The following is an 8,653-nucleotide window of genomic DNA, read 5'->3' as shown; positions in this document are numbered from 1 at the left end:
GAGAAAGTGGGGGAGGGATGAAGAAGTAGAGAAGTAGAGACAGCATGTAGATGACATTTTCCCAAGTAATTTGGCTCTGATGAAAGTGGTTAAAAAACTTTGCTTCCCTACTTGCTGTAAAAGAACAAAACCCTAAGGTCTTGTCATATTACCGTCTGGTTTCCCTTCCTGTTTTGATTGAAAAGTTCTCTTTGCTTCAATTTTCAATTAGCACTAACCGGAAAATCACCTCCTTTCATCCCAGCATGAAACCTGGACGTTATTGTCCTGTAATGTAACTACTAATTATGTTGACAAAAGTAAACTTCCTGAAAGCCTGTGTCCTTGCTGAATAAAGATATCATTTAGGTGACCCTGATTTCTTCTTAGAAGCTGAAAATATCTTTCCATGTTCATAAAACCAATTAATTATTCAGGAGAAATATTCCCCTTATAGTTCAGCCAAAAACTGAAAATGACCCTTTAAGGTCAGGAACAGCTGGGTTCCTATTGTTAGAGTAAGAGTAACTTTGAGAGAAGAGGAATTGGTCTGTATTCTCACTTCTGTTTCACCTCCTATCTTAGGTAAGATGTGTGAGGGACTATCTGCTCTTAAGACTTTCTACCCCTTACCCAGCCAGCATGACTCCATGGTTAAGCACAGACCTAAGACCATGAGGTCATTATTCCATTCCCAGTCAGGGCATGTGCCGGGTTGTAGGCTCGATCCCCAGTGAAGGGCCTGCAGGAGGCAGACAATCAATGATTCTCTCATCATTGATGTTTCTGTCTTTCTGTCTTTCTCTCCCTCTACCTTGGATTGCATATTTTGGGAGAAGTCAGAGGTCAATAAATACTAGTGTGTGTGTGTGTATGTGTGTATGTATTTATGACTTTCTACCCCATTCCCAGCTCCAGAACCCAAATTAGTGCTTTAGTTTTCCTTAAAAATCTCCTAGTTCCAATAGTACATATTTCCTTTCACTCTTCTCAACATTATCTTTTCCTTGACCTAACTAAATTCAGTTCCCAAGATGGCCCCCAATGATGCCCACCTTTTAGCGTTGATGCCCCTGTTGATCCCCTTCTTCAGTAATAGGATTGACCTCTGTGACCAATACGATATAATAGAAATGACAGAGAATGACTAGGTCACAGAAAGCACCCTGGCCTCTCCCTTGGATTGCAAATTCTGGGAGAAGTCAGCACTTTGTCATGAGAAAGGTAAAGTTATACATGGAGAGGTCTCCTTGTGAAGGTCAGAAGGTTCCTTCCTATAACCAGAACTGTGTGCATGCACCATCTTGGAAATGGATCTTTCAGTCCCAGTCAAGCTTTCAGATGACTCCAGCCCCAATTGACATCTTACTGCAGCCTGCCCACCAGACCTAGACCCACAGAAACCATGATATGAAATGAGCATTGTTTTATGACACTAAGTTTTGGAGTTATACAGCAATAGATAACTAATACACCACTGAGATTACATTACCGGAAGCAGCTTCACAACCTTCAAAGGAGAGTTGTTTTAAACTCAAATCTGTAACTGATACATTTTAGAAAGCAGAAAAAGTGCATAAAAAGTTCAAGGCAGGGGATAAGAAGAGGGTGTAATTTTTCTGTTCATATTGTGTTTTAGAAAGCAAAAGAGGGCAAAAGTTGCTAATGTGTAGTTAACTAGTTCCTGTTAATTCAACCCCTCCTAAATCTGTACTTCTTATCAGAGCTTCTCCCCCGCCCCCCCCCCTTTTTTTTTAGATTTTTATTGATTTCAGAGAGAAAAAGTAGGAGAGAGATACAGAAATATCAATGATAAAAGGGAATCATTGATTGGCTGCCGTCTGCATGCCCCTACACTGGGGATCGAGCCCACAATCTGAGCATAAGCCCTGACCAGGACTCGAACCACAACCTCCTGGTTCATAGGTTGATGCTCAACCACTGAGCCACACCAACTGGGCTTTTTCCCCTTCGTTAAAAAAAAAAAAAAAAAATTCATTGAAGTAGATTTAAAATAGCCACTCTGGGGGAAGCCAGCCACCATGTTAAATGTCTGACTATCTTTAGACCATCATGTTGGAAGGAAACCCAAGATTAACCATCTGGAGACATACCTGCAAGGAGAGATGTCCAAACAGCTTCCAGATATTCGAGCCATCCCAACTGAGGTTCCAAACATGCAAGTGGAGAAGCCATCTTGAACATCTGGTCCAGTCTGCCTTTCAGTCAACTCCAGCCCCACTCATCATCTAACTGTGGCTACACAGGAAACTCTTAGCAAAAACCTCCCAGCTGAGCCCAATCAGCCAATAGGACTGAGGTAATAAAATGATTGTTTTGAGCTACTACATTTTGGAATGGTTTGTTCAGTAGCAAAAATAATCAGAATAATGAAAAAGGAATTTATCAGAGACCACTAGGAATCCTTGTCAAGGCTGGTAATCATTAATTTGTAATAGAGCTACAATATTTGTCTGGCTGTGTGACTTTCTACAGCTTAGTTTCTCACGTTCAGGATTAGAAGGAGTGAATAGTAGGGCTTCTGCAAGATTAATACTTTGCCACATGGTATGAAGAGACATCAATAACGCAAGAAGTGAGAAATGGACATTTAATGAGATTGGGTTTGATTTTAAAAGTAAAATAGGGGAATAGAAGACTGCAGTACATCTACACAATGGAATACTAAGCTGCAATAAAAAAGAAGGAACTCTTACCATTTGCAACAGCATGGATGGGCCTGGAGAGCTTCATGCTAAACAAAATAAACCAGACAGAGAAAGATAAATATCATATGATCTCACTCACTGGTGGAATATAATGAACAACATAAACCGATGAACAAAAATAGAGCCAGAGGGGGGAAAATATACTAGAATATGTTAACAAGAAAAAAAAAATAATTGAAAATAATTTTAGTGAGTTTATTTGAGCCCAACTGTTCACATATGCCGGGAAGCAGAACCTCAATAAATTGAGATAATGCCCTGAAGAATGGTGGGTTACATTTCTATGTATACATTGCAATCAGAGGGACATAGTTGAGTTACATGAAATTCATTGGTGATGGATTAAGGAGGCGGGAGAACGCAAAGCGTTGGGAAACTCCTGGGATTGGATAAAAAGTAAAATGATGGACACATACTTAGTTAGTTATAGGAACAATTAACATGATAAAGAAGGAATTTGAGGCATCTGTCCTGGCGCCCATCACTTTTGGTTGTGCCCCAGGGGCTCCAGAAAAAGGGAAGTTACAAGTTCACCAGACATATCACAGATATGTTATCTTAGAGGGGGGGGGTGGGGGGGGAAGGCAAATGGACTCAGAAAAGAAGATTTAAGTTGATCTTTGTCAGGGAAAATATCGGCTTAGGACATGACTACTCACTATAACCTGTTCATAGTTAAATATTTAATTTTCAAACCATCTTTTGTGGTTATTTTAGGTCTCTGAATTTGCAAGACTGCCACGCAGGCCTCCCCTGAGCTTGTCAGGTTAGCATGTGGCTCCTTTCATTCACAAATATAATAGAATCCTATTATTTGCAGATTTTTAGTATTTCCTACAACTTGTGATATCATACTATGTTAGTACAATTCTGATATTATTATACTTAAAATCTTTCTATTCTTGAAATATTAATGTTTATTGCATGTAATATTATTGTATGCAAGATCATTTTTCTTGAATAATTAGTGTTTACTGCATTAACATGATCTTATTTTAAGTCATTTTTCTTGAGATATTAATGTTTATTGCATGTAACATTATTATATTAAAAATTGTTTTGCTTGAAATTAAAAAAAAAATTGTAAAAAAGGAATCCAGAAAATAAAAGTATGGTTCTCAAAGACTTTTTATCTAGGCCAGTGTTGCCCCCAAAATTAAATTGTTTTTTTGTTTTAAAAAATATATAGATTTTATTGATTTTTTATAGAGAGGAAGAAAGAGAGTTAGAAACATCGATGAGAGAGAAACATCGATCAGCTGCCTCCTGCACATCCCCTACTGGCATTGAGCTTGAAACCTCGGCATGTGCCCCAATCAGGAATCTAACCTTGACCTCTTGGTTCATAGGTTGATGCTCAACCACTGAGCTGGATCCAGTGATTTTTTAGAAAGTGGGTAGGAAGGCGGGAGAGAGAGACAGACACAGAGAGAGACAGAGAGAGAGAGAGACATTGATGTGAAAGAGACACGAGGATTGGTTGCCTCCTGCATGTGCCTTGCTCAGCTGGGCATTGAACCTGCAACCCTCTTACCATTGAACCACACCAGCCAGGGCAGAAAGGGGCTAATTCAAAGGTGTGTTAAACTAATAGGTGCACAGAAACAGTGAATAGAGTTTTCTTAAGGTAAAAAGAATCCTGTTACTAAAGAAGTTATATGCCTGGGGCATGACTACCCACCATGACTTGCTCAGTTAGGAGCTTATTATCAGATCACTCTATGAGGTTACTTTCCATAGAATCTCCTTTTCATCCACAGAAGAAACATCAACATCCTCTAATTGTTAACATTTTTTTTTTTTTTTTTTTATCATGAAAGAGAGCTGGAAGCTTTCAATGCTTCCTGTCACAATCTTTGGTTGCTTTGATGACTCCTGTATGTCAGGTCAACCTCCTTGTTCTTGGGGTAGCTCTTGATTTTGGTGAAGACTTCCTATGGCAAATACAATACTTCAGATTTAAATGTTAAGTATACAGTTTAATAATAAAAATGCTTATTCCCAGTAAGGAAGGAAAACCAGGATGATTAATTTTGAATATGAGCCTCTGGTTAACAAGGAGATTGCATTTAAGAAATTAGAGGAGAGGGTTTGGAATTTATTGTCCTTAGGCTTATCAAGTGAATGGTTTCTACTAACTAGTCAAGAATAGGGGAATTTGCCCTAGCCAGTTTGGCTCAGTGAATAGAGCATCGGCCTGCGGACTGAAAGGCCCTGGGTTGGATTCCATCAAGGGTACATGCCTGGGTTGCAGGCTTAATCCCCAGTAGGGGTCATGCAGGAGGCAGTCAAGCAATGATTCTCCTATCATCGATGTTTCTCTCTCTTCATCTCCCTTTCTCTAAATATATATAAAAAGAAAAAGGAAATTTATTTTCAAAAAGCAGAGACCTTCTATTAAGAGAGCCAATAAGTGCCCTGTCAGCATGGCTCAGTGGTTGAGCATCACAGTTTAATTCCTGGTCAGGGAACATCCCGGATTGTGGGCTCGATCTCTAGTGTGGGGTGTGCTGTGGGATGTACCACCCATTTTGAGGCGGTTCTAATTGAAGAACAAAGTGTGAGTCTTTTTTTGTTTTTGTTTTTTGTTTTTTGTATTCAGGAAACAGTTAAAGTGTGAGTCTTATTGCCTGGTGTATCTATAAAAGCCAGGTCAATGTTTTTTGGTAAATTACAAATGCCACAACAACCACTCCCAAACCATTGAAACAGGCCTGAAGCCATTCTGGCTGGTAAGTAGCTGTAATTTTGCAACACAAAAGTGAGAAAAATAAAAACAGATAGAGCCTAAGATTTTATCCCATGACTGTGTTGACTGGGTGTGGATGGGGTATATTCGGACGCCTACAAAGCTGGGTTTTTTGTAAAAACTCAAAAAATTTAGAGCAGAGGCAATCAAATGTAAATACCTAATCACATCTACCAAAGCCTAAAAATGTAGGGGTAGAAAATGTTACCAGAAAAGGGACCTATCCCTGAATAGGTCTGCCTAGGACCAGCCAGTAGTGTATGGATTCTTGATTCATGCAGAAAAAATTTCACAGTATGAGTCCAGGTGAACTTTAGAAAACGTCTATTAAAGCTGGGGTCAGTGAAACAAGGAAGGGCTGGGGGAAAGGAGCTTAGGCTGGTCTGCTTTGGCTCACTGAGGAGTCAGAGAAAAGAGGATCTTGAGGACAGGTTCAGGGGGGTTTTCTGGGGTGAACTGCCACTTCCCATTGCTGCCCTGGTGGCAAGTCTCTTGGGGTCCGTTATAATTTAGGAGATGGCTGCATGTGAAGACGGAAGGGGCAGAGGAGGTGAGGGGGTGGAGGTAGAGGGGTGGGGGATAGTCTGGTGTGCTCCTGGGAGGGCTTTTGAAGGGTAGGGGTTTAGGGAGTACCTTAGAGGGGGATCAATAGAATATTCACCAGCTTTATGTTGATTTATCAAAATGAGATTTATTCCCTTATCTTGGGTGGGGTTGGTAAAAGGCACTAATTGCATTTCTGCCATCTAGCTCCTAGTAGAGTGATTTAAGCTATTTACCCTTTGGTTGGGGGAGGAGAAGTGCATTCCATTTACTCTTAAGTGTCCTGGTTTAGGGAAGATAGGGTTTACTAGGTAGCTGCAAATAAAAACAGGTATAGCCCAAGAATTCATCCCTTGACTGCGTTGACTGGGTGTGGATGGGGAATATGCAGATGCCTTCAAAGCTGGGTTTTGGGTTGTTGTTTTTGTCCAATATGGCCTGACCTGCATGACTCAGTGGTTGAGTGTCGACCTATGAATCAGGAGATCATGGTTTGATTCCCAGGGCACATGTCCAGGTTGCAGGCTCGGTTCAGGCAGGATGATGATTCTCTTTTATCATTGATGTTTCTATTTCTTTCTTTCTTTCTTTCTCTCTCTCTCTCTCTCTCTCTCTCTCTCTCTCTCTCTCTCTCTCTCTCTCTCTCTCTCTCTCTCTCTCTCTCTCTCTCTCTTTCTCTCTCTCTCTCTCCCTTCTTCTCTGAAGTCAAATAAAGCAGGACCAATATAGGGTCTCTTCTATAGGGATCTTGTTAATAGCTTTTAATCCTTTTGTTATTAAAAGGGTGGCATCTTGAAATTAAATGGGTAGATATTTATGGCAACAAGTACAATGCAGATAAATATCTTTGGAAGGAAAAATCCTTATTAAGTAAAATGAATTTTTAAAGTTTTGAACTGTTTAAATAAACTTTCACCTAGTTGTCTTTTCATTTGTTTGCTCAATAACATTTTTAAATACATACATCACATTGCAATTGTTTAAATGGTAAGCTATAATTGTACATATTCAATATAAATAACGATTCTTTTGACAACTGAAACTGGAAATGGGAGGACATTTCCCCAAATGACCAAATTGTATGGGTTCTGCAAGCTGAAAAGAAACATTTGTGTAAGTGAAAATGGCACAGTATAATTTAGGTCAGCCTACCTTCTGTGTGACTTGGGAAATCTGTGGCTTTATCTCTGTATTTGTGACTGCTGCATCCAGCTTTTACAGAAAAATATTTTTTCTGGAACAAGATTACCCAACCTACTTTTTCACAATATCTTTGATGGGTTGTCAATATGATTTTCTCTGCTTTCTAGTTGTAGAAATAGCATATGTAGTTAGGTGATTTATCTAAAGTCTCCACATATGTGATGTGTGAAAAGGTAAATGTGATAGGAACAAATGTTGAAGATAGTCTTGATGTTGGACATTCACCTTCTATGCAAATATTTCTCCACTTTTGGTTTGCTTTCATGAGTCATTATGTAAAAGCAATTGTATAACTGCAGGGTGTGGATTATCAGCTGGTCTCTGCCTGCAACCCAGGTACGTGCCCTTGACCTGGAATGGAACCCTAGATTGTGGTCCACCGGCTAATGTTCTAACCACTAACCCACACTGGCAGGGCAACTTTATTTTTTTTCCTTTTTAAAAATATATTTATTGATTTTTTACAGAGAGAAAGGGAGAGGGATAGAGAGCTAGAAACATCGATGAGAGAAAAACATCGACCAGCTGCCTCCCTGCACACCCTCTACCGGGGATGTGCTCGCAACCAATGTACATGGCCTTGACTGGAATTGAACCTGGGACCTTTCAGTCCTCAGGCCAACGTTCTATCCACTGAGCCAAATCGGTTTCGGGTTTTTGTTTTTGTTTTTTTTTAAAGAAAAGTTTTTAAATGACTTTTTCAACAGATAGAAAAAAAACAAAAAACTTCCAGATACACTCTTTTCAGTTGTCTCGAAGGCTGTCTAGAAAAAGTCTTGAGTACACACGCTCCATCATTTGGATTTTTTTCCCATCTTCAAAGATAACCAAAGTATCCATATTCCCTTATCTATTTGAAAACACTAGAGGGTATCCCCAGAAGATTTTAAAAGGCATACCTTAGTATATCATCAAAGGTAAGGTTAAATTTAAACCTATCACTATGCTATATACTATGTAAAAATAACACAAAGGTGCTCAAACTGAAAGAAAATTTTCTTCTGCTTCAGCAGTGACTCCGACAGGATCCAAAGAGGAGTTTATGCAGTCTCTTTCTGGGTTTTACAGAGACTTTACCCATCTGGGTTAGCCTCTTAAGGCACTTATTGTAAAGTGGTATTGGAAAGGGCATCTTAGCAACTTTCAGGTATAGAATACAGTATTATCAGCCATAGTTGCCATGCTGTACATTAGATCCCATGTACATTAGATCTTGTAACTGTTCGTACACTTTGGCCAATACCTCTCCATTCCCCCCCCCCCCCCTCCAAGCCCTCATAACCACCACTCTAATCTCTCTTTCTCTGAGATCAAGCACCTCTTACCCCTTAATAATTCAGGACATATTTCCTAAGAACAAAGATCTTCTCTTATGTAATCACAATACAGATATCAAATTCATAAATTTAACACTGATATAATACTGTTATCTAATCTACAGTTCATATTC

The 8,653-nt window shown here is 39.5% G+C and overlaps 1 pseudogene; it reads right to left on the bottom strand.

Annotated features, from left to right (window-relative positions):
- Positions 1-8,211: 8,211 nt before the first annotated feature.
- LOC118708573 lies at positions 8,212-8,323 on the bottom strand (annotated as a pseudogene).
- Positions 8,324-8,653: the final 330 nt, after the last annotated feature.

Source organism: Pipistrellus kuhlii, unplaced genomic scaffold (genome assembly GCF_014108245.1).
Source record: "Pipistrellus kuhlii isolate mPipKuh1 unplaced genomic scaffold, mPipKuh1.p scaffold_m20_p_6, whole genome shotgun sequence".
NCBI lineage: Eukaryota > Metazoa > Chordata > Mammalia > Chiroptera > Vespertilionidae > Pipistrellus > Pipistrellus kuhlii.
Note: the sequence above shows the minus strand (reverse complement) of the source record. Positions and strands in the feature narration are given on the sequence as shown.